At 38.6% G+C, this 26,750-nt stretch overlaps 1 long non-coding RNA gene across 1 annotated transcript; it reads left to right on the top strand.

Moving 5' to 3' along the window:
- Positions 1-23,166: 23,166 nt before the first annotated feature.
- Positions 23,167-26,550, top strand: LOC125336014. Its single transcript, XR_007207628.1, has 3 exons — positions 23,167-23,228; positions 24,522-24,670; positions 25,537-26,550. It is a non-coding gene; the product is annotated as an uncharacterized LOC125336014 (long non-coding RNA).
- The last annotated feature ends 200 nt before the right edge of the window (positions 26,551-26,750 follow it).

The following is a 26,750-nucleotide window of genomic DNA, read 5'->3' as shown; positions in this document are numbered from 1 at the left end:
AAAGAGATATATCAGTAAAACAAGTTCCCTAGCAGCAATTTACTGAGCTGCTGCTTCAGCATAGCTCAATAAGGTTCATTCAATGACAACTTTTTCTGGTCTCTGCTAAACAGTCTATACAATCAATCTGTAAGATCTTCCTCTGGCCCATTGCAAGGAAAATGAGAGCACCCAGAGGTGCTGGACAGGCTTCTGAGATCAGTGGTCCTTGAGCAGGCTGCCGGGCAGAGCTGCCCAGGGAGCTCCACAGTTAGAAAGCACAAACATCCATGGAACATCTCTCTTTCAGGTAATATCATAGCTTCAGTGATTCTCAAATCACACTTTCTCAGAATTTCTGGTTTTGTAAGAAACAATAGAAAAAGACAAGGACTTTGGCTTGAATAAACTCAAAAGCACTTATATTTTCTTTTAAATGGCATTCCCTGCAGATTGACAACTTTGCTTTCCTGCCAGATCTAATCAAAAAGACACCTGAAACTGATCAAGTGGGAAAAAATGCTTGTTCTGAACTTAGAAAACTTGGAAAAATTAGATGCTCTACTCTGACAAGACTTCCTTGATAAAAGCCACCAGAATGAATGAAATGACACCAATTGAAAATGAAAGATGTCTCAACTTCTTTAACCAGGTCATCAGCAGAGATAAGTCTACTTGCAATATGTCAAAGGAGGAAGACACACTTAGGGGTTGTCAATGCCAGGATGTTCTGTTGATGAAATGACTGCTGGTAAGTTTCTTAAAATACATCCCACTGAAGTTGCACCAGTGCTTGCAAGATGATTCTCATCTGTCACTCCTTTTTCTCTATATTCCTGTCCTCATCTTTCTGACTTACTCCTTCTCTCTCTTTTTTTCACATGGAAGTGCAAAGACTTCGTCCTGCTGGAAGGGAATAAAATAGAGTATGTATCCAGAAATGTGTCACTGGGGTAGTGACTGCCATTAGTGAGTGGTTGGCATAGGAGGCAGCTACAGATTTCCAAGAGCTAGTCTGGCAGTTCTCCACATGGGAGAAGAAAAGGAGCAACTGCTTCTCAGGACTTTGGGATATTTTTCCAAAAAAAATCCCCAACAAACTAAACATGTAAAGAAAAATGTAAAACCATGTACATAATTCACCAAAGCTGCCAGGGTTGAGGTCCCTCTCACTGGCAAAACCGAGCTGTGCACACTCAGCTTCCCAGATTGCAAACAGAGAGAAGTAGGAGCCTATTGGGTGATTCACTTGACCTATTTAAATTGACCTAGGATAATTGTCTTTAATTGTCTTTTAGATGGAATTGGCTGCAACATAGATATTCCTACTTTTGTCTGTTGCTTGTAAATTTGCAGTGAACACTCTGAATCCAAAAAAAGAGGATGAGCCATTACAGCTATGGCCAGGTTGATCCTACCCCGATAGCCATGAACAGGGTGACCTGGAAATTGCTTAAGAGGTTAGAGTCAGCAGAAGGGTCTGTGTTAGCAGGCCAGACTGCAGCATGGATAAAGACAAACCTCTAATAGGAATATTTGTTGGAAGACAATTGCATGGGATGAGACATTTGAGCCAGTCAGTTCATAGTCTATTTTACAGATGATGAATTCTGGAGTGGTCATTACTGGATATGGTAACTTTAGGTGTCTAAATCAATCAGGGAAACGGCATCTAACAAATGGTGGTGTCATGATCCACGTTGTTTTGCTGCAGCCATGAAAGACAGGGAATTTTTCCTCAAACACTGTGTATTTGTTATGTATCTTCGCTGAGCCTCTAAAAGCACAGACTTTTCACCCAGTCACCTTCATTGTTTAAATCTGACTTTTACTTATTAAAAATTCTCTCCTTAAAATTTAAGAATTCTGTGAATAAAAAAAAGAATCTGTATTATAAATTCTGCTTTGGCTTCAGAAGCATTTCAAGATATGTATGTCATAGAAGAATTTTTGCCAGTATATGACTTACCAAGTAGATATATCTCTAAAGAGTCTAGACAGCATTTTCCATTTAGGAAGGATGTGTGGTCTAGTTATTAAGGAGACAGATTACGAGACAAGTGCCTGGTTTGTACTCAACTTTGCATGCAGCAGTAAGCAAATCCTACAGTTTCTTTGTAGCTTAGTTTTCCCATCTGTAAAATGAGAGTGACAGAATTCATTTATTTCACAGGGGTGAGTCTTAATCATTGTTTGTAGAACACCTGCTGAAATTGATGTGAATTCTTTCTTCTGCTATAGCCAGTAGAGGTTTTGCAATGCTGAATCCATTGCAAAAGGATTGAAATGTCATTCTTGAAGCTGTAGCAGAAGAAAACTTTTTTCCTATGTCCTGAAAATCCTCTCTCCCCTGCTCACATATGCCTCAACAACTCTGTTACCCTGTTGATCTAATTTATGATTTTATACCACAAGAAAAAAATTAAGTTATTAATAATATATTAATTTTCTGGTTTCTATTTTCCTTTCTTTCTTTCCCCCAACCGACTTGGCTAAAGATGGCTTATCTACCCTGAGTTTTTTTAAGTCCTCAAGAAAAGTGTCTTTTAGAAACCAGCAAGATATTAAAACTCACTCTGCACTGCTGAAGATCCTAAAGGCATTAAGAGTTTTCAGCTTTGCCCATCATTCAAGACAAGCTGTTCCACAAAGAGTAATGGGAAACTTGAAATCAGGGAATTTAATTATCATATTATCTCCTCCTTTGAATACTCTACAAAAATTTGAGGAGGCAAAGCTGTCAGTCACCTCTTATGCAACTAAGATGGCTGGGCACAGATCTTGCAGTTGTCATAGAGAGAAAATCAAAGCCATTAAATATCAGACAAGCATTGAGGAAATATCCAGTGACAGAGATTTAAAGATGATTTAAATATAGATATAGGGTATTATCTTGTAAAAATTGAGAAATATCTAGATTGAAAGATTCAATATCCAAAAGAGTAAGAACCCGAAAATTAGCATCTTGCCAAGAAGATGGGAATAACATTCAAACAATAAAGAAAGGCTATTTAAATAATGTATGATAGTTTCTTTTGGCACTAAAGGAACATCGAGGAAAAAATAAAAGAAAATTATGGTTCTTTTTCCAAAAGAGAAAAACACTGAGATTTTTAGCACTTGTATCTCTCTTTACTTCATTAAAAATTAAATATCAAGTAAGCTCATTGCTCACCAGCAGACTCCTGCCTTTCTGCTCCTGGTGAAACCTGCGCATTACAGAAGTCAGAGCCTGCTGCTTCCCGAAGTGCTTGGCTGCACCTTTCCCATTGGTAGACAGCCAGGGAATTCAGTTCCCCCAGCATCCAGGGAACTGAATTCTCATGGAACAGTGAAATACACCTCCTCCATATAGGTTAAAGTGAGAAGGACAAGGTTCTGATTTGTTTCAAAAAAAGAGTATTTTTACTTCCTGAGCAATTTCTGAAATACCACCAACTTACGCAATGAAGAATCACCATTGGCCAAGAAACAAAGAATAAAGTAAATACAACCTTCCATAAAGCTTATGAAAACATAGGAAAGCAAACTTTATATTTTCTTGATGACTTATGTATATGGTTTTTCTTTCATAGAATTCCTGGTCTTTACATTATAGTTTGGGAGTGAAGGTGGCACACAGAAAGACATTCCACATTTTCACCTGAAGGAAATTTAATTTTCCTAATTATAAGCCAGGGAAAAAAAAAAAAAAAGCAGCAAATAAACAACACTGGACTTTTAAACACAGCTATTAATATTAATCAATAGTAATACATTTGTAAAATTTTAACAATAATAAGGAAAGAAGTACTTTAACTCTTTCAACAAACACATCAGATGTATTCCTCAAAAAAGGCCTGGTCTAAAGCATACATTTATGAATGTTACAGAATTTCATATTCATTTTGCAAATATAGGTGCAAACAGTTCTCTGGAAAAAAAATTGCATTTCTGGGAACAGGATGTGTTACTTATAATTTTTGTATATCTGGGCTCAATATTTTTTTTTTTAATTGCTTGAATTATTTAAAAAATCACATTTTTTATCTCATTTTTTAATCTTTATAAATATCAAAATATCTCCCTCTTCCAATTGGAAATTTACACAAGAATGCTCATTACATTCAAAACATTGGATAGATCCAAAGAGAAATTCAGGAAGTCGGGCAACCCAACTTGTTTTACTTACAGGTGACATTTTCCTACTTGTTACCAACCTGGATGAGTTGTTTCAATTATCCTACAAATAATAATAAGCTGTGGCAAGTCCTCTAACTGAAAGTTAAATCATGTATAACCAGAAGCAGTGAGGATTTTGTTACAGAGAGATAGATCTGGGCATCATACGGAAACATTCAGAATGCAGGAGGCAAGACAAACATCAAAGATTTAGACATCCATTTTCCCTTGGCAACAGAAATAGAGCCAAGGTTAATGCAGTCCCAGGAACTGCATAGTTAGCAATGATATAAATATGTGGCAGGCACTGATTTTTTTCCTTTTGTGAGGAAACAGCGTAAGCAAAATGAATGCCATTTCTAGATTTCCCTTTTTTCTGAATGTTCACCATATCCTACACTCCTGCTTTTAACACTAATTGAAAAAAAATGGGCAAAACACCAACTTTTCAGGGTTTCATTGGGCACTGGAGGCTTAAAAACCCAGAATTTCCTTGCAACAATATAAATATCAGAGTCTATGGCTTGTTTTTAGATTTCAGCAGTTTTACGTATTTCTGACAGCTTTAATTCTGAGCAGGCAAAACATTAGTTTAATCTCATGGATTATGGAGTGTCCGACCAGCCATAGTAGACCTGGCTTCTTTATTCCTTCCCTATGTGGTGCCCTCAGCCTGTCACCAAAGCCCTGCAGTGGAAGCACAGCCCTGAGAAGCAGTGTGACAGTCTCCACTGTCTTAAAAATATCTTATCTTTCTGCATGGTAGGGGAACTCAGGACTCTGCAGAGGAGATGAAACTGTGTTTTCATTTTGGAAGCTCCTCTATTCAATGAACTGACTGCTAATTAATATATGGGAAAATATGTTTTCCTTTTGCAGCAGTGAAAGAAATACTTTGTCCAGAGAATAGCCAGAAGTAGCAATATTTCCAGCAGAACTAGGGTGCTGTCCTTTCAATAGCCTTGTTACATCTCTCATGGTGTCCCACAGAATGACCTTTGTGATCCACTGAGGCTGCTTGCTTTGCCACAGTGTGCAACAAAATTACACATCACTCACCAGGATGTTTGAATTAAACATGTATTTCAGAGGAGAAGTTTGGGAGAAGGACCTCTGTCACCTCAAAAACAATAGAAACATATTTTCACCTGTGTTCTCACCACTCCTTGGAGCTTTGCTTAGGAGTAATTCAGCAGAAAATTGCTTGAAAGGTTGTGTGAGGACCCCTATTGGCTATGTAAAACAGATGATGCAAATCACACTGGAGCTGATGTTGTGACTTGGCAGGTGCTAAACTGCTGCTTATGTTGTGGGAATACCTTAAGAACTCCTTGCTACATGTGGAGCTGGGTGACGGGTTTATATTTGCACAGTCACAACAGTGTCATTGCAGCATCACTGTGCATCCTACTAAACAGAAGTTAAATGAATGCGAGAAGGGTGGGGCTTTTGGTTTTTGGCACTTTTTGTAGTTTTTCGGATTTTTATCAAAGAAACATTTAATATTGTCCTCTTTTCAATGGTATGTCTTTTCTCTGGAGTGCACAGATTTCAGTGTTATTGCCTCAAACTGAGAACGGCCACAGCTTGCAAATACACATGTATGGAAATCAGTGGGCAAGCATGAGGAGCTGGAAGAAACTGTCCCAGGTGGAAGCCAACTACCTTGTGCCAGTTGAAATGTGGAAATTCTGTTTTGTGTGGGACAGGATGGCTGCATGGTTCGCTACAATAACTCACCAGCAGCATCTCTGCTTCCCTGTTAACGTGCAGGTGAAAATTTGGAAATGGGAAGTCCCAGGACTTTGAGGTGGTGGTGAATAATCAAAAGCTGAGAAAACAGTGATTGGTATCTCATTTGGGAAAAGGCAGGAAAAAAAAACAGAAGATGAATATAGAGTTGTCTGCTAGGTGAGGTTTTTTTGGCAAAGGTTCAAAAGTTCTGGCTTCCCTGGGAACATATAAAAATCAGACTGTCTCTTGCTCAGTGAATACTGAATCAGCCTCAATAAACAGTACTAGAGGAGAACTCTGACATATCCAATAAAAGTAAGAGCTTTTATGGTATAAGAACACCAGCAGGATGGGAGATCAAGGCCATGTGTCATCTAGATTTACATACCCTAATAAAAATATTATACTGCCATGAGGAGAAGGGAAAATTGTGTTGCCATTATCAGGTATGATTTATATGCAGCAGAAGTTACAAGAATGCCTGACATTAAATCTGTGACAAAGCTCTTTTGTCAGATATGTAAGTAGCTCTAGACATCACAGGAGGACCCAAAGGTATGATGAATAATGTTATAGTCTCTGTGGGTATTAAAAAGAAAATATAAAGACCTGAAAGGTCAGTAAACAAAAAACAGATAATAGGAAGTTCCTAAACAATTTGTCCTTGAAGAGAAGAGGACCAGTCTTGTTCCTTGTGGGTCAGAGCTCTTTTTTCTGAAGTTTTTTCATGTCATCAGAAGATGTTTTAAGCAGAGGAGGAATCACCATAGAAGCAGGTGGCTAAGGGCACCGAAATGACCTCATAATGGAAAGTCTGTGCTCTGCTAACTGTGCATCTGGTGCTTCCCTGCACTTGCCATCATCTCCTCCCTCTATGGCGCTGCATTTTGCAGGTTGAGTGACCCTAATTCTCTTGTTCCACATCTGGACTTCACACTGCTGTTTGGCTTCAGGATGCAGAGTGGGGAGCATGCCTTTCTGTAAACAACCCCACACTCACACCACCAGTGTCCCCGGCTCTGAACCTTCCCTTTGTTTCAAAGACTCAGTGGCATGGCAATTGGGGTATGATTCTCCAAGGGAAAGGCTTCACGTGAAGAGGACTTCTGATAAATAACGTACACTTAAATTCTTGGATAATGGGAGTACAGGAAGAGGAAAAACTTGTAGAAAGGGGTATAGCAATGGATGAAGTCAGGATGAGGGACAGCAGAGATAGATTGCTGGTACTAGTAGAGAGATGTATGTCTGTGAATAGGGAAGTGAATATAGCATATTATGGAGGCTAGAGAATTACTTAAGCCAAAGGAAGAAGATGACATAAGTATAATGCAGCACAGTTAAGTCATGGGGAAAAAGACACCAACTGATCTGATACAAGAGGAGAGTTTTCATGTACCAGAGAGTTAAGTTCCTGGAGAAACCTTTGGAAGGTGACCAAGTAGTACTAGAATAAAGCTGATGTAATTATGAAAGAAATTAAATAAGCTGGATATTACAGCTGGCAGGAAAGTGGCCATGCTGGTTAAAACATCCTCTGATGGATCTATCTGTCAGTGCTACCCTAAGTATATATCTTATACAAATGAAATACCTGAAAGGGGCCTCAGTCTTGAATCCACACTGTAGCACAACATGGGAGAAGTCCTTGTCCCTGGTACCTGTTAAACATGCACCAAAGCCCTTCTCTACCACTGCGGAGCCCTTCTCTACCACTGGGGCTTTGCCACACCTTGCTTGGCCTCTGGCCCTCCCTGGGCTGAGTCAGCTTGGTCCTGACACAGGTGCACTCAGGGTGGGAGGTGGTAGTGTGGATCCATGGCACTGGACTCAGGGAGTCCCTAGTCTCAGAGCCCCCTGCTTCTCCAAGAGAACCGCAACAGTCAGTTTCCCACCCACAGAGCAAGTCAGCCTGAGCTGGAGCAGAAACCTTGGGCTGAAGAATAAAGGGTAATTAACACACTGTAGTTAGACAAAAGGGTCCAGTAGCCAACGTGTAGGTTAGAAAGCCAAAGCACACAAAGCCAGAAGAGTCATCCATGTGAGCTGCAGCTAATGTATTACCTATGGTTCCTAATAACTTTGGTTTTAACTGAGAGACTGATCAATTGCCAATTTAACCGACTGATCAATCAAGTGTGTCTTGATTTCAGGGATGGTTAGGTGAGGAAAAAATACATCTGGTAGCAAGAAAATGCTGTAATTGCCTGGTGCTGGCTAGAGATGAGAGCTGGTTTGGGCTGTGCATGGTTCTTGCTACAATTGTGTTGTGCAAGTGTTGAGTTCCGTTTCTGCTGCTGCCCTCTGATAATGAAATAATTCGAATAAACGTATTTTCCATTTCAAAGGAAAACCAAGCTTCTTCTCATCCTTTCTACAGCATACAACATTTTTCCATGAACTCCTTGACTTCATAACAGATCATTTTAGAATTATTTAGGCAATACAAATATAAAACAATTTAGGGATATAGTTGCATATTTCACACTAGTTTGGTCTTATTTTCATAGAGTCATGATGAAAAGATACAGAATGGAATACTCTATATTTTCACAGAAACGTACCTTTTATGTATTGTGGGTTTTCTGCATTTGCTGCTCAAGATTGTCTTACTTTTCTTTTGTTAAATATCCAGTTTCCTTTGGAGGTCTTTTGAAGGTTCAGCTAGAAACAACTTTTTGTCGAGTTATTAAAGCATACACTTGACAAGAATAATCTATTGTGAGTAATTTGTAAATATTTTTTTCCTTTTATAGGCTGTTTACAGGTTTAATGCTGGAGTATTTTATGCATACATAGATGTATTTTATATATACATTTTTGACATTTATGAGCTCCAAAATAATTTTCATGATTTTTAAAGCTATTTGGTGTGATAAAATAGAGAAATTCTTGTGATATAAATCAAACCTTTCCATAAAATTTAAACCAAACTGCTACGTGAGACTGGTCATAAATATATTGTAAGTCTTCACAACATTTGAAATTATGTACAGTATTATTTCTGACCTGAGAACAGAATAAACAACATCTGTATTGCCACAGTATATATCACATTTAGCATTGCTGCCTGTCCTCCAATGTCAGCCGTGTTTTTCAGCATTCTCCATGGGTTTGTGGTCAATGAAAATTACTTGAAAAGCGCCAAATAATATAAATGTCACCACTGATATTTTTATGAATTATCACAAATTCTCCTCACTGCCAGAATGAAATGCTCTTTGTCCCAACTTTTGGGATCTATGGAGACCTCATAGATTTCTGTTGATGAAGAGGAACTCTATCTCTTCATTAGCCTGGTATCTCAAGAGGTGCTACCACTTGCAGAGGTGCAGCAGTATTGAGCAACATCAGTGTCCAACTGCAAGAAACTCTGTTTTCTCATCCACAGAAAATGTGCCAAAGCTACTTGAACTCTCTCGGATCACTCACAATGTCTTTTTAATATAGAAGTGTCCCTTAGAATTTGTTTGAGTTACACAGAACATAGCTACTTCCTGGGAGGGAGGAAATCAATGGGGAGATCAGTTGGATGTTTTTCTGTCCTGCCTGTTGCAATTGCCATCATTGCAATAACGTGGCTTTGAATTTCCGGGATCTGAACATTTAATCATGCCACAAGGCAATTTCAGACATGCTGAGCCCATCTGCAATTGGTTGTTTATTCCCCTTCAAAAAAGAAAGACGGAAGTACAGCAGCAGCTTTGGAATAAATGTAATATCATATCCCATCATCTTTGAAGAGGCAATACATAATTTTTGTGACAATGGCACAACATTTATTCTGCTATTATTTTCCTGTAACTCCTCATCTAACCAATTTTTTTTCCATTCTGTGTTGTTGACATTGAGCTGACCTTGATGGTAGCTTTATTATGTGAGTAATATTTTTCAGCATGATCTTATGCAATGAATAATGTCTCTTCTAACATTAAGAGTTGAAGATATGACCTTATACCACAAAGCCATGAAATGGATTTGTATTTTGATAGAAGGAGTTAGTAAGTGAGTAGCATTTTATAAACTGGTATTTCTGCAATGAAAATGCTGAATATTTTCAGAAATAATTTTAATGTTTCTATGGCATCCTGAGTACACAAGCATTCTCCACTGTAAGGCTTTCCTGTATAGGGTAGCTTCTACAGTAAATCCTTTTCATCTTGTCTTTGTTACATGTAATTCCCCCTCCCTTAACGCTAGTATGTGCAGGGGTTGTAAATAAGATTCGTTTTTTTTAAACAATCAGTCTAAGCATCAAAGTCTAAGCTCTCTTTTGTGCTGTCACCTACACAAAGGCAAAGTAGCCTGTTGCATAGCTAACTTATTTCCAGTTTCTGACTGGTTTTTTTTTTCCTGGAAAAATAATTGAAGTTCGTAACACAAAGCACTGTAAGGCAGTAAAGGAAATAATATAGAGAACTTTTAGGAGCATATACTCTGAGTAAGCACTTTCATTAATGAATTCCTAGCCTTGTTAGTGGTGCTCTGTCTTTTGGATATTCCTCCTGCCCCCATGAATGATTCATCAAAAGTCAAACCAGGCTTATCTGACACATAAACAAGGTAAATTTTCACCTCTTCACCACGTACAGATGTCTTTCATATCACGACTGAGGTTGATTAGATTAAAGGGATCCTCTGCATTTTACAGCTGTGCTGCAGTTGTTCTGTGTACCTCATCTGGAATCTTGGGGCTTGTCAACATGGAGAATTTAGTGCACAAGCTATAGTGTTAACTTACAGATCCATAGTTGCTCTTTGCTGATTCAGTGTGTGGACCATAAGTTCACATCAAGTGCAGGGGAGAATTATCCTGTCTCTGTGGGAGAAACATACCTTACAAATCATCATTATTAGGATATCTTCTGAAAGAACTTGAAAATGTCAGTGCTCAAAATGTCCTACTGGCTATTATACCTGGCAGGAGTAAGTTTGAAGGACCAAATTTGCCAAGGTCAGTTTGTTCAATGTAATTAAGACCATAATTAAATTTTTGGTGAGCTGTGGAGCTGCGACAGTCTTAATAAAGACAAGTAGATATACAAAAGGCTTTATCCTTTATACTTGATCATTCTTGGTAAGTGTTAAATACTCGATCAATTTCCTTGGCTGTCAAAGGCATAAGATCTCAAGTATTCCATATAGAAATATTTCAAAAAACTAATTCCTAGCTGTTCTGTAATTATTACTTACTGTAATGTTCATGTGCCTAAGGTTCAGCAACGTATTAGAACATCATTGCTTCAGCATTAGGTGGATCTGTCTCTCACTTGATGGCTGGAAAAGAGATGTAATTCTTACTGCAAGCCAATATATATAGCATACATCATTAGGTAACGATCCACGTGAAGACTTGGTGCAGAGTTCTTAATATGCTGTAAGTTGCATTCTAATTTACTCTGCAGTAACAAGAAAACAGTGTTGGGTAGGCAAGCCTCACGTAACACCAGGAGCAGAACATCCTGAGTGTAAGGTTATATGTGTCCTGTATGTAGACTGCAAAAGAATTTAGCACAGCCTTTAGCAGAAGGTTTACAATAAAAATATAATAAAGCTGATCACATAATTTCTAAAACTTGCTTCCCTTCCAGAGTATTGCTATTTAATATTTTTGGGTCTTTATTGTTTATGGTTCCATTGAGACAAGATCTGGAGCTTTTGTGTGGAGCGCTTACATTGCCTAAGGAATGGGAAGCTGTAGATAAAAGCGCAATCAGCAGGCAGTGGAGCATAGGCAGAGCTGGTGTGCCTTTAGCACCTGAGACTTCATAACAGAAACAGCCATTTATACTCATCTAAAACTTTTCCAAACAGGAATCATATGATGTTTCCATACTCATTTTCTAACCTTAATAATGGTCTTTCAGAATGAGAAAGAGGTTTCAGAGAAGAAGTTTATGATTTATGTACGATTTCCCTGTTCTTCCTAGGGCAAGTCTTACAAGGTCAGATGCTCATGTGATGTTTTTATTAGTTGAACAGCTGTACTTTCAGGTAGGAATAAATAGCCTTTTGACAGCTGATTTGGCTTCTTTTATTTATTACTGCAAAATGATGTTGGAGAAGAGCTCATGAGAAAATGAAACAGGCTTTTACTGAAATGTTATTTATTTATCTTCTAATAATTATTGTAAATAACCATTCTTCGTATTTTTGATGACTTGTTTGCCTGAGTGAGCTTCCACAAATATATCAGGCATATGTGGCTGTGCACAAATATGTCTTGGACTCAGACAGCTGCCCAAGAACAAGACACCCATCATCAGAGATGAGGGTGGGTAAATAAGGTTGAGGTGAGAGTGGGCAGTGGATCTCATCTAAGTGAAGCTTGGTCGTTCCATAATGAGTGCTAGCAGTGCTTTAACCATGGTGAGGTACTCCTGACTTACTCCCTCCACACCTCCTGTTTGCAGGACATGAATGTGGACCTAACAGGTATCAGCAAATGAACGCCTGCTCTGGCTGCTTCTCCCATGAGTAGGGACAGTTAAATTCAGGCTTTGTGGGAAAAACAGATCTAAGTATCAAGGTGTTTTCCCTTAACAAGAGCTTTCAGTCATCCTCCTACATGTGACAATGCTTCTGTGCAGCTCTGTGCCAGAGCTTTCTTCTGGTCTTCTTGCACTGCACATCAAGGCTTACCAGTACATCTGCTCCATTCTGCTATGCCCCAGAAACTTGTGTAATAAGCCGTTATATGACTCAGGATGACACCACCAGCTGTGGCATGTTCTCACAAACTGTTTTGAAATTATTTATTCAATTTAGCAAATTTGCTGGGTTTTATCTTGCTGATTGTGCTGTTCACCTGTGGAGTGTTTTAAAAGCTTATTTACCACTGTCCTGCTCATTGTTGCATTTATTTTCACTTTTATTAAATTCTGAAATTTAAGAAGAAGAAAATTCTGCACAAGTAGTTCTGACTTCCTTAGAGAGATTTTATTAAGCATATAAATTTATGATGATTTATTTATGTTACTATAAACCCTAGTCACAGCTAGTTCTAAATGTAGATCTCTTCTTAATTTTTCTTATCTCTCTGGTCCTGTTCTCATTTTTCTTGCAGTAGCATTAATCCTTTGACATGGGCATCATTACTTTGCAGGACCTATAAGAACATTTCCTTTATGTCTGTGTACCATGCAACACTAATTCATCCATTGGTCTGATTGTCAGGGTTAATATGTTAGTATGAATAATGTTTGCTGAGAAACATCTGCATCATTAAAGATTATGAATAAACTGAAATGAGGGCAATTTATCTGATGAAGAATAGCAGTACATTTCATGAAACAGCCTTCCATTTGAATGATAACCTGCAAAGGGGACAGTGCTGCTCTGCTGGAGTGAGGGCTCCCATGGAAACTTGTCCAGGGTGCTGTTGGAAAACTGGGGCGTTCTGCGTCCGATTCGCACAAACTTATTCAAAAATCTTCCTCAGACTAAGTTTCAGACCCAGAAGCTCCAGATCTAGCAGCTTATCCTGCTACTTTCCTGCCATTTCAAGAGCAGGCAGGTAACCTTGGTAGCTCTGTTGATGGAAATCTGGGGCCAAAATGCCCTGGGAAAGTCCATGCTGCAACAGCTCAGTGGGACAAGCTCTGGAGGAGCACCTGACCATCACATCTCTCATATTTCCAGTGCATGAAAAAGCTCAAACACATCTACATAATCCTATGCAATGGAAAGACACACTGAGAAGAATATTTTAAATGAGATGAGAGTATTTAATCTAAATACATACATACAAACAGAGGCCACATCTCTCTGTGTGGCAGCCTGGCAGGCTGGATTCTGTGAGAGCTGTACACAGAATGAACTGTGGAAGGTCCTGGCCTGGCATAACCAAGTACTTGATAAAATTCTTCATTTGGACATCTCTCCTTTCTCATGGACAAAGCAGTCTGTATTATAGAGCAAGAAGGGATAATTTTACCCTTTTATTGAAGACCAACCAAGGACTTAAAAAATAATTAGGCAGGCAGACATATAAATGGATGTGGAACTTTGCCAGATGTGACTACTGATATATCTTTACAAAATAATCTTCAAGATCAGTCAGACCAATTACCAAGTGAACATTTCAGTGAGCATTGCATGATTATATTTCCCATTTGTTTTCCATGTCATCTTATATCCTTCCCATGGGAGTCAACCTTATATGACCCACCACTAACACCAGGTAGATGCAAGATAATTAAAACAAAAATGTAATTGCTGTTTGCAGGAGTATGCATTGTCTTCTGTAAGTAGAGTACACCTATGATTTCTTTATATCCTACTGAGTATGCATTATAAGCCTAGAGACCAAAGGTGTAGCATAGGATTAAAAGATTTATTATATCACCTTATGTTTGCCCTCTTCTGACTCCAGTGTATTTATAATTGTCTGCTGTGTTACCCAATAACCTGTTTTATTCATGACATAACATTAATCAATTAAACACAAATTAGACAGGCCTATAGGTTTTTCCCCTTCTTTCCTCCCTCCCACCCCACTTCACTATTCTGCATTTCAGTGTCTGAAACATTCTACTTCTATTTAATATGAATCACTGTTGCTGTTGGAAACTGTGGAATGGCTACCTGTGAGCCTTCCTCTTTGCTGTCTTAGAACTCCATATTAAAAATGTTCTATTACTTTGTTGGCCAAAATTTCTAGTGGAAGAATTTAACTGACATCAGTAGAATTATGCCAGCATATAATTTTCCCTTAATATCAGGCTAGCATCAAATACCCTTACAAAATCAAAGTTAACACAGAACAGCCTTGTTTCTCTCTGTTCTGTGTTCCTGTGCACATGGAGTTACTTTGCAACTGTATTATTGAATATCCATGAGAGTCAGAAGGCGTTCACATGTTGGTTGCAAGTAGTTCTTATTTCTAATACGAGAATCATAAAGCATCACAAGAATGTCTTTTGCTGGTTGTCTCAGTTATTGTTGATTCCATGGAGCATGGCAAAAAATTTGTGTGGTTGCGAGTAGGTCATGTCCCATGCTGAGATTTCAAATGTCAAACTCAAAGGTTTTGAACTTGATTGAGTTCTCAACACAAAAAGAATTTTAGAAAGTAAAGAACTTGGTTGAGTTACTAGTATCAGTTAGACCTAGATTATGAGTTTTCTTCATTTTAGACAGTGAAATTTCTGATTCCTTTTTCATTGTTAATACCCAAATATACTCATGGCATTAAAAGCTAGAATAATTTCTTTAAAATTTTTGAAATAAACCAAATTTTTTCATCTGAAAAAACCTTACAGATTTTATTACAAAGTTGCTCCTGTTATGTATTTAATAATTATTTGCACACAGTTGCTGTATCCCTTGCAATACTTTCTTTAACAAATTTTAAATTAGTATTATCTGACTGTGCACCACCAGTATTCACATTATATTTTTTCAGCCATGCAGTAGGAGCTTTTGCAAGCAAGTAGTCTTGATATCACAAGTAATTGTCCAAGCCCTCAAAAACAACTGATACAATGAGACAAAGGATATGGGGCACTGCAAAAATCACAAATGAAACTTATTGGTGTGTTTTTTAATTATTTAACCACTTCTGGTTAAGACCTATTGAACATTACATGGAAATTACAGAAGAACGGACTGTATAATAAGAAAGTGCCTCCCCTTCCTTGCCTATGCCTTCTGAAGAGTTCACAGCTATCCATCTCAGCATTCCAGTTGTGGGAGTCATCTCACCACATTTCCATGATTGTGTCATAGCTTTCCTGCTGCACCAGGGCTTTCGTCTCCTCCTGTTTGTTGCTCATGCTGAGTATATTGGTGTAGATGCAGGTGTCCAGCTTTTATATCTGAGTCAGATGCTGAATGTTGAAACAGATGAGAGGTGAGGAAGGCACAGCCTCTCCACACAGTCTGTCAGCTGTACTATTAACATGGCATATCCAATCTCTTCGAGAAACTGGAGGCAAGGTGGTGAGGACGTTTGATAATATGGAATATTTCTTGTGAGATGTCAATGAATGATACCATTACCTATCCATGTAAAGATCTGTGAAATTCTTGAATATGCTTTAACAGGAAAAAGTTTTATCAGCTGGATGGATTGCTCTGTGTAAGAAAGGGAGTATTCTAGCTAGGCTACCCTGATTGATATTTAATTTGAAGGAACATCAGGACCTTAACTGTCTCATTGCGCATTTAGTATCCAAAGACATGATGCAGAGAAGAAATAGTACTAAAATTGCATGTGATCTCACCCCATAAGCTAATTTTTTATTGGCTAAAATAACCAAGAGGGAAAGTTTTTAAAAGGGGACAGATTGTATAGTAAAAAGAGAGGGGAGAAAAATACACACAGAAAGTACCTCAGTGATATCAGCTCCCCAGGGTGAAACAAGGAGATAATTAGTATTATTTTCTGCCCTAGGATGTCCCTTACAGGACTGAGACACTAAATCCACCATTTAGGAACCTTTTTCTCAGATACAATATAATTTTACAACATATTAGATTTGACTGCTGAAACTTTCAGCTGAGTTTATAACCTGTTAATTTAGACTTTCTCTTTTGCTTTGCAAGAGTAAACAGCCTGTTTTTCTTTTGTTATGCTTGTCTCATTTTTCAAGTGAGTCCAGAGTAATTTAACTCATTTAACCTGTTCTTACTTCCAAAAAGAGACTGCATAGATAGTGAAATACACAGTGCAGTCTTTTTTTGGAGCCTGCAATAAGTATGAGCTGTTTTTCATAAAGCTGTGAGAGTCAGCTCAGACCCAGCAAAATTCTGGGAGAAATTCTCTTTGGTGAATTTAATCCAAGGAGCAGGCTTGTCTGTGCAAGATGATCCTTGGCTTCAGGTAGCTCCCAGCTATCAGAGGTAGTGCTGGCGTTTGGCTTTGCATCTTTCAAACTGAGGGCTGAATCAGTGGTTTGGCAGGATTCAGGTTGCTGCTGCACTCCAGCTTCAGCTCTCACAGCCCACAGAGCAGGTGGTCCAAGAGTTAATGGAGCTAGGGAATTTTGAAGTGCCCAAGCAGAGGCATATGCTGTTGAACAGCTGGAATCAGATTCATTTCAGCAGGCTGATGAAAGAAGACACATACTCTCTGCTCTTGAGGGGCTGTCCAAACTGATAGAGCTCGTTGCAACCTTTTGCAGAGGGCCTGGACAAACTGCCACAGGCAAACAGTCACAGGCAGCAAGAATGATGGAAAGACAAATAAAGAGCTTAGCTTGCACTGGAATACACCCATGTCTTCAAACTGCTTTGTTTGCTGGAAATTCTGAAAAATAACTTTCTGTAATGGCACCAGACCTGAGTCCTCAATCACAAAAACCAGGTGTACCACTGTTGCCTTTTCTTGGTCTTAAAATTAAGAGCCAGATACAGTTAAGAGGAAGAGGGGGTTTTATTTCAGTATTTATTTAAGGATCCTTAAGGTGCACGACTGTGTCCAGGTGGAATGCACCGAAAGGCACCCCGAAAATGCACACACGCGATGGATCGCATACACAGTTTATAGACCTTGCAAAGTAGCACATCTATCAAAGATTCCCCAATGAGAGGCTTGAATTAATAGCATGATATCCCCCCATCCCGAGGAATTCCCCCCTGGATGGGTCTATCTTAGTTTACAGGATGTGTCCTAGAAAGGACCTTGGTTTCTCAGGATAGCATAGGGCTCTCTGGCCCCAACTGTGAGGCCTCCAGGATGTTTGGTCTCCTGGCTTAATGCAATATTTAAGTTATCAGGCTTAAAGAATTATAAGTATGTGGGCTAAAAGCACAGAGGATACATAAAAGCTATATGAAAGGGTATATAAGAGGTATATAAAAGAAAAGGCGTAAAATCATCATGGCATCACCACCACAAAGTTTTTCTGCGAGCCTTCTCCTCATCTTCCACCAGCAGAGCAGTTTGACCAAGATCAGAAATATTTTGGAGGCAGGTGCTGAGCAAGCTCTTCCATTCTCCTGTCTGAAGAAAGACATTGAACCATACAGTTGAACAGGTGTCAGTGACTAAGTTTTAAACAGACTATCACTACTGTCAGAAAACAGAAGATCATTTTCTTTAGAGAGACAATATATTAAGAGACATAAACGTACCATGCAGTTTATTCAATGCTCTGAATCATGAATACATACAGGAAAAGAGAAATCTTATTTTTCAATTTGATTCCAATGGAGAAGGAACTTGTTGCTACTGAAAAGCCTGAGGATATATAATCAAGCCAGCAGAATTGCTCCCGAGACAGCATGCTATCAAACATGCTACACATCCAAATTTAATAGTGAATAGTCTTTAGATTGCTTAACAAAGCAACCTTGAAATGTGTGAAATTCAAAACTATTCTGAAAAGGCATGTTTGAACAGTGCAGGAGAGATAAGGATCTGGTTTCTACTGCAAGACCATATATCAAAAAGGATGATTACACAGTAGGGTACCTTTCTAATAAGGAAACAAGTAGAAAACAATCACTGAGATGTAATGCCCGCCTGAATGAAGCCCTTTAAGCATTGAATTTGCTTAGCAATATTTTGTTTGCTTTATTGCAGACATATGTTAGGACTAACTTAACTCTTCTGTGGGCTAGAGAAATGACTCTATCATCCCGTGAAGCCCTTTCCAGGAGGACTTTCTTGTGATCCTCTGAATTTTTTAGCTAAATGAAGAGGAATGCCTGTATGAAATGGTCTCAAGTGACTCTGAGATTGGATCTGATCAGAGACACACAGGGGTTTTTTTTGTGTCAGATCATCTGAAAGTGGGGTTGTACAGATCACATTTAATTAATGCTTCCAGTAGAAGAGTTTACCCAGCTTCTGGATATGCAACAGAGTGTGTTCTCTACCCATGGGAGAGTAGAAATAGCTTTTCATGAGAGATTACCAGACTGCAGGCTAAGAACTCTTTAGAAAGGACATTCAAGGAGGGAGGGTCAGGAAGGCTTGCCCCGTTTGTAGAAGAATGGATGGACTGCACAGAGTTGTCTTTGAGAAAGTAGTGACAACTGACATGGACGAGACTAAGGTACTCAACAATGCTTTTGGCCTCAGTTTTCAAAGGTAATTTCTATTGCCATATATCTCAAGGCCCTGGACCTCAAGGCAGGGACTAAAAGAAGATCACCCAAATAACCACAACATACACAAACCCATGGGACCTGATGAGATGCATTCAAGGGTCCTGAGGGAAACGTCTCATGTGTTTGCCAAGTCACCCTTTGTCATATTTGAAAAGTTGTATCAATTAGGCAAAGTCCCCAGGGACTGGCAAAAGAGAAACTTCACACAACTTTTAGAAACAGTAAAAACTATGATGCTGGCAGCTACAGACCTGTCATCTTAAACCTTGTGTCCAGTAAGATCACTGATCCTCTTGGAAGACATGTCAAAACTTATAGAAGACTGGCAGGTGATAAGAGACAACCAACATAACTTCCCCAAGGGCAAATTGTGTCCCACTAAACTAGTTGCCTTCCATGATGGAGTGACAAGGGAACATCGGTAAACAAGGGAAGAGCTACTGATATCATCTACCTGAAATTCTGCAAGATCTTTGATGCTCTCCCACACCATATTCTAAACTAGAAAAATTTGGGCTTGATGGATGAAAAATAAATTGTCTGGATGAAAGTGTCCAAAACGCTATAGTCAATGGCTTGATGTCCAACTGGAAATCAGTAACTATAATGTAGAAAAGTTACATGCTTCACACTTTTTAGAGAAACAAAAGATACAACTTTTTTTTTCCCAAGTCAGAATAGGGAAAGAAATAAATTTTAAAGACATCATACTTCAAGGGGTGCCAGAATTTAACACCTCCTACCATGATCTTTTACTTTCATTTTCCTTTCCTCCCAGAACATAATTGTGTGCCCTCAAGGTGAGGAAAATAGGTAAAGAAAGTCAGGGTCAATTACTTGCAGCAGGACTCATCTGTCTGAAATCTTATGTCTGTATTTAAGTTACCTAACCTTGGTTCACCTTAGAGTAAATGAAGGGATATTCTCAAGTATATTAGAGAGATATTTAAGACAGGTTAGATGAATTACATACAAAATTGCCACTTTCTTTCTACTGACTTTGAAGGGAGTCCAGATCTCATGTAGACATAATTAAGTCAAATGAGTGTCACTCTAGATGTTTCCTTTCTTGCCAGCCCTCCAGTAGAGGGCTGCCATAATCCTATAAAAGAGATTTGCAAAACTGGGGAAGGCCAGAATGAGGGTGTAAATGATGCCCTTCAGAGGTAGTCACATATCATGTGTTTAAAAAGAAAACACTGCAGCTAAAATAATTCTATTAAATCATTATTTCATACAGTAAAAAAATGGGCAGTAAGAATTCCCCATGTAGAAATGAAAGGTACTGAAAGAATCAGCAGGCCTACTGAAAAGGGGTCGGCTCATTTCTAAATTTGCTTTAGCATGATTAACAACTGAAACAAACTCTAAGGGCAGCGATTGGTTCACACTGCCTTCAAAATTAGATTTTACTTCTTTCTGGAAGATTTTGTAGACAGTGCTTTGCATCCAGTGAGACTAGAGGATCTAATGGTTGTCTCTGGCCTAAGAATCAATGAACCCATTAACAACTTGGACAGCACATTAGAGTTAAGACATTATCCTGCAATCAGACAATATTACCTTTTCTGTGCTCCAAATTCATGCACTGCACTCTTACTCCCTGCCTCCAGCTTCAGGTTATCTTCTTGATGATCCAGGCTACTTTTCCTGCTGTGTTAACTCACATAACAGCTGGTACTGACCAGCAGCAGCAATCACGTCATGCACTTCAGCTGGTATTAACCAAAAAGGTGAGTGTGAGTGACAGTGAATTTCTAAGTGGTTGGAGAACCTAATACTCCCTGCTACTTCTGTCTCTTGATACACTGAACCTCCACTATTTACTCTTTTTTTTTGCTTAAAACTGAAAAAGTTGTTAGGTTTTGTTGTTCATGGCAGTGGAAGAAGAAACTATTTTCTTTCAGGGAAAATGAAATGAATATGCAAGGACTGTTCACAATTGGTAATATCACCCTAACCATCCAGACCTCTGCTTGTCATGCCCTTCACAATTTTTCATGCCACTTTTCATATAAAATTTCCCTTCTGCATGGCAGGTGCTCCCTAAGTCTGCTTCAGATCCCTTCTTGTCCGTTTTCTGCGCTTCACGTGTCGGAGGAAAATAACTTTAAGGGATGGGACTATGCAATTATGCGAATTTATTGTTTAAAATAACAAACGCATCAGTCGAGGTGTGAGATTTTACAACACCTCCGAGTAATGGCGACTAGTCACAAGATTTAGGGTTACATCGTAATTTATAACTTTCTAATCCAATAGATACTTAAAATGACACTTTGTTTTAGATTAATGACCTATCACCTGTGGCACTTCTCACTGCAATGCAGCTATGTCTTGACCAATAACTTCTCATGTCACGTACACACAGATGTCTCTCTTATACCATCTACATTCTTACCTTCAACTATATAAAACCACACTATTATATTTTAAAACCCTTCACCAAAACACCCAGTGTACAATTTTACTTATAATGATAGGAACACAAGTTTGTAATCCTTTTGCTTAAAGTCCACAAATCTCTGTCAATTAAGCCAGACCTAGTCTCCTCCAGGGTTGTAAATCAAAGCCTCCTTTAATTGCAGGAGTTTCTACTCCTCTGTCTCCCACACCTTCTGAAGCCTCTTTTCTTAGTGGAACTGTAGAGCAGTGAGTCAAAGGCATTAACCGAAATTTTCTCTGTGGTCACAGAATTGTGCAGGAGGGCTACTCTGTGCCAGCTGCCCTCCCTGCGAAGTCATGTATGTCATATATCCTTGTAATTATTCTTGTGTACTTATTCTTTCATAGCCTTTCCCCTCTTTCTCTTCACAATCCTATTAATTGTAAATAAGGGTGTCTGAGGAGGATTTGCGTATGTATGAAGTTTTTCCCAGTCATAGTTTAAATAAGGAGAAGGAGTTTAAATGAGGAGAAAGTCTGAAACTAGAAATCTTAAGGGGAAAATGAAATACTGGACTATTGAATTTCATTAAATTCAGGGGACATCCAGTTGCTATGGAGAGTTATTTGAATCATGCTGACGAGGGTGCGTACACATGGTCAGCTGGAGATCTCCCTAGGCTCCACTGACTTAGCCACTTCATCCATATGGAGATACCTACACCATGGACATCTAACATTAATTCCTTGCTTACTGTCATTTTCAGTTGTCATTTTCATTGTATTTTCACACAATGGCCTCGGTTTCAACAGAAGGCTTGAAAAGTGCCTTCATTCAGGCTAGTCTTGGTGACAGACATCTCTGGTGGCAGCTGCCCAAGTTAAGGATGCTGATAGATTCAAGCTTTTCACTTTCAGGGTAAGTACTCAGACCGTTGTTTTGTAATAAATAAAGGAACTATAACACCAATATCTCTTCTTTGAAAGAAAACGTCATCTTTTTGGTGCTGTGAGGTATTTTAGGTGCATGAATGTCTATTCAGTAGGGTCTTCAGTTGACAGATAAAAGGAAAAACTCTTTTGTGGATCTTCTTACTCTTATTTTTGCCATTTGAAGATACACGCTGTACTTCTCTTAAGCACCAAGGGTGTAGAGATGGGTACTGGACCTATTTTGGCATCTCAGACATAAGGTCAATTTAGCCTGATTTTGCACCAGAAGCTGGCTCAGTACAAGGATCCAGGAACTATTCTCATTTATAGTTTGACCCCATTAGTGCCTCATTTTCATGCCCCTCTTTTTTCTGACATTGCTGTGAGTCTTCCTAAGACCTTCCTTGGTCTGACTCAGTATCATATTACTTGACTCTTAACACATTCTGTAGTGAACTATTATAATATCAAGTTTCATGGTTTTTTACCTGTGTTTTACATGTTTTAGGACACCAGCCACAGAATCATGGAATGGTTGAGATTGGAAGGGACCTCTGGAGGTCATCTTGTCCAATCCCCCTCCTCATGCAGGGACACCTGGACCCAGTTGCTCAGGACTGTTTCTAGACAGTTTTTTAATGTCTTGAAGGAAGGAGACCCACACAGTAAACAAGTGTTTCCTGATGTTCAGAGAGAACCTGCCATGTTTCAGTTTGTGCCTGTTGCCTCCAGTTCTGCCATGGGACACCACTCTGGAAAGGCCTGCTCTGTTCCCTTTGCACCTTTCCTTTAGGTATTAATTTCCTTTAAGCTTCCCTCTGAGCCTTCTTTCCGCCAGGCTGAGCAGTTCCAGCTCTGTCAGTCATTCCTTATAGGGAAGGTGTTGCAGTCTCTTAATCACCTTGGTAGCCCTTTGTCGACTCTCTCCAGTACAGAGATGTCTCTAGGGAGGAGCCCACAAGAGGACACACCAAACAGTAAGTTCTCATTCATTTTATGCTGGCACAACCTACCACAAATTATTCTCTGGAAAGTTTCAGCTCTTTGCTTCTAGATTTCACTGAAGTGGCATTTGTCAAGCTTTTCTCAACTTTAGATTACTTAATCTTAGTTCAGTTCTTTGCTGAATAGTAAATCAATGTTGGAAAAGGTTTGTAAATGTAACAGCAAAAAGCACATAATTTAATGAAAAAATATTAATAGATAATTAGGTTAGAAATCAAGTCAGATTTTAAGACAAAATTGTAAACCATGTGAGTAGAGCCTGAATGGTTTAGTCATAGCTTCAAAAGCTTCCTCTGTAGCTATCAATTTTCCAAAATTCAGTTACTGTTCTTTGGACAGGGTTATGTTTGTGTATATGGTCTTATGTTGTCTTGCCAGATTCCAATCTAAATAACTGAATTTGCATACATCAGATTTTCTGTGATGTTTCACATCGTTGCCCATTTCCCTCTCAAAGGCTTTCATAAGAATAAGAAAATGACAAAATTCTGTTAGGTTGCTAATGAAGTCAAAATATCTTGAGTTCAATGATGAAGTAATTATCTTTTCTGGTAGGTATAGATACAGATATATCGATTCACCAACATATTATGTATACTTTACCAGTGAAAAGCATGACCAGGATGGTCATTATTGGTGAATACTTATCTAATTCCTGATCTATAAGTGAATACATGCTGCCCTCCAATTTCCATCTCCACTTTTGCCCACTGATTCATTTCTTCTGCAGCACTAGTCTGACAAAGAAGAGGCAATACCAGTAAAAAATTAAGATCTAATATTAATAGTTGTATTTTTAGAATTTATAGATTATTGAAATAGTTCAAAGTTAAAATCTTATCATTTTGGCGCATCTTGCATTCATGTCCTCCTTCTAGGGCCAGCTCTGTTCCCTGTATCACCTAAAGGTAGTTACAGCTTTTCTCATTGGTGACATAAATTATGGCAAAATAAATGTAAATTGGCATTTCTGGAAATGGGAAACCTCTCTGAGCATAGCAGGACTGAAATAATCGTCATTGATAGAAAACTGTAGGGTTTGATCTTTTTTCCATGGAAGTAAATTGGGTTATAATCTAAGTGATTTCATAGGCATGTGTCAAGTAGAATTTTTTATTTTCAGAGTACATAGTGAAGTGAACTATATTAAATTGATTTCCTCATGTGTTAATTAATTTGATTTTCCTAACCAAATACTTCAAAGGAAATTAATGAAATTAATATCCCCACAGAGTGACAGGTTTCTCACTCATTGTTTCAAACAGCTATCTGTCTCCTTCCCTCTGGTTTTGCCTGTATCCCAAAAACATCTTCAGTCTGTGTGGATAGATTGCCCTTAAAGTAATGCAGTGACTCAATCCCACACAGACAGCTGAGAAACACCCTCGAGACTTTCTCCAGAGGACATCTAGATGTAAGTGGTCTAACTCTGCTGATTATGATTTGTCCCTAGAAATGTCATATTTGAAAGTTCACTGAGTCTGTTGGCAAAGACATTCATGCCTTTGTTAGATTTCATCAGAGGCTGGAAGGGTGGTACATTTGCTACTGTGCTACAAGTTTGAGGAAGATAGGACCCCATCTCTTGGAAGCACAATGATGAGTCAGACAGAACTTTAAAATCCCTTATGTGACAAAGGGGAAAATGAGTAGAGATAAAAAAATATATTTTTTTTTCATGCCCAAAGCCAAAAAATCAAAACAAGGTTTTTCTAGAAAATAGCTTTCCTTACTTCTTCACAGTCAAAGGAAAGGAATTGGAAATCGATGATCCATGAAAATATATATTTTTAGAAGCATATTAAACTACAGGAAGATTGAATTCTGTTGAGATCTGAAATGCTGGTACAGTGGCTTATTTGCAACAGGATGAAACACATTCCTTTCACCTTCTGATTTTGCCACAGAGATGTGCAGGGGTTTTTAAACCTAATTTTAAAAATAATTTGAGTTTATTTTTTGTAATGTATAAAAGTTAAGACAGACTGAAATTATATCAGTCTATATAAAACCATTGTCTTATTGATTAAAATTCTGTATGGAAAGATTTTTCTTCTTGTTGTTGGGGTTTTTTTTCAAGTGATTGCATTCTCCTTACAAATAAAACAATATAAAGGATCATTTCCTGAACAGCTGGAGTACATTTCAGCACATATTTTACCTCAACCATCCAAGAAGTGCAAGCAATTCAGATTCTGAAAATGTACATTGATGCCTGTCAAACTCAACATCTCCTAAGGAAAAAATAATATGTTGACTCTGATTTTTCATTTTGAGCAGATAACACTCACCAGAAGGGCATCTGTAGAACATGGAGTTTACCACTGAAGGGAACTCAGAAGACCTTCATCAAAGACAGTGAGGCAATCAGAAAGCTGTTGTCGGTTATTTTATTAAAGCACAGCAACTTCATTCTTTATATATTCTCAGTATCACCCAGTGAGAATTCTCTGGAACTATATGAGCACCAATGACTATCTTTGCTTCACTCTTCATCCTCCTTCCTTTGCAGTTTTTCTTAACACAAGTTATCTGTTACCCCTCAGAGCATCTTTCTCCTCTACCAGAACCAATGATAACATAAAGGCATTCCTGTTCCTAAAGAAAACTCTTCAGGGAACTCCAACTGTATACATACTCAGGGCTAGCTCACAGAGGAAATTTGTTGTTTGCAGGTTCTGATTGGTAAGATCCCCACCTGAGGTGCAGAGGTAGCTGAGTGCCTGCGTGCAGGGAGCAGAGCCAGCCGGGCAGAAGGGCCAGGGCAGAGCTGTTTGAACCAGGCTCCGAGTGATGCTGCGCTGTCTCATGTGGCTTCACCACTTTGATCTCTGAGAGCTCAGTTTCCTACATCACACCACACACTACAGGCTATGTACAAGCCCTTGCAAGCCAAGAAAGCACCCTAATTAACAGCCAAACAACAGTCACTACTAGAAAGAAGTTGACTGATTCAAATATCAAGCCAAGATTTAACAGGAATCCTGTGCTGTATGTGCTATTTAATAAAAAAGGTTTGTGTCCTATTTTCCACCATTGCCTACAACACTCTGTAAACACCTGGCCACATGCTTTGCTTTTTAAGAGTAACTGTAACAAAGGCTTCTTTTTGAATCTAGCTTCAGTATTGGATCATAAATATTGGATGATAAATATTGGATCATTAAAGTTGTTCTGTTGCTGCACTTCATAGCTCATCTCAGTTAGAAAATTGCATTGACAGCAGCTTAGGAGTGGATGAATTTTCAGTCCTCTATTTTCCTTTTCAGGAAAATACATACTTCTACACATGATATTGCCCTGCTGCAGAGGCATTGGTGCTTCTTCCTGTCTACTAAAACGATGTTACCCAGTAACTTTCGACTCTTTCATGGTCACATTTCATGAGCTCTTCACATTCATTTGCATGGACAAGTAATATATCAAAATATTCTTTTCCCAGATAGCCTTCTAAATGAGGAGCTCCTGGTTTATTATTAAGCTTATTTTAGCTC

Source organism: Corvus hawaiiensis, chromosome 2, assembly GCF_020740725.1.
Source record: "Corvus hawaiiensis isolate bCorHaw1 chromosome 2, bCorHaw1.pri.cur, whole genome shotgun sequence".
NCBI classification, from domain to species: domain Eukaryota; kingdom Metazoa; phylum Chordata; class Aves; order Passeriformes; family Corvidae; genus Corvus; species Corvus hawaiiensis.
Note: the sequence above shows the minus strand (reverse complement) of the source record. Positions and strands in the feature narration are given on the sequence as shown.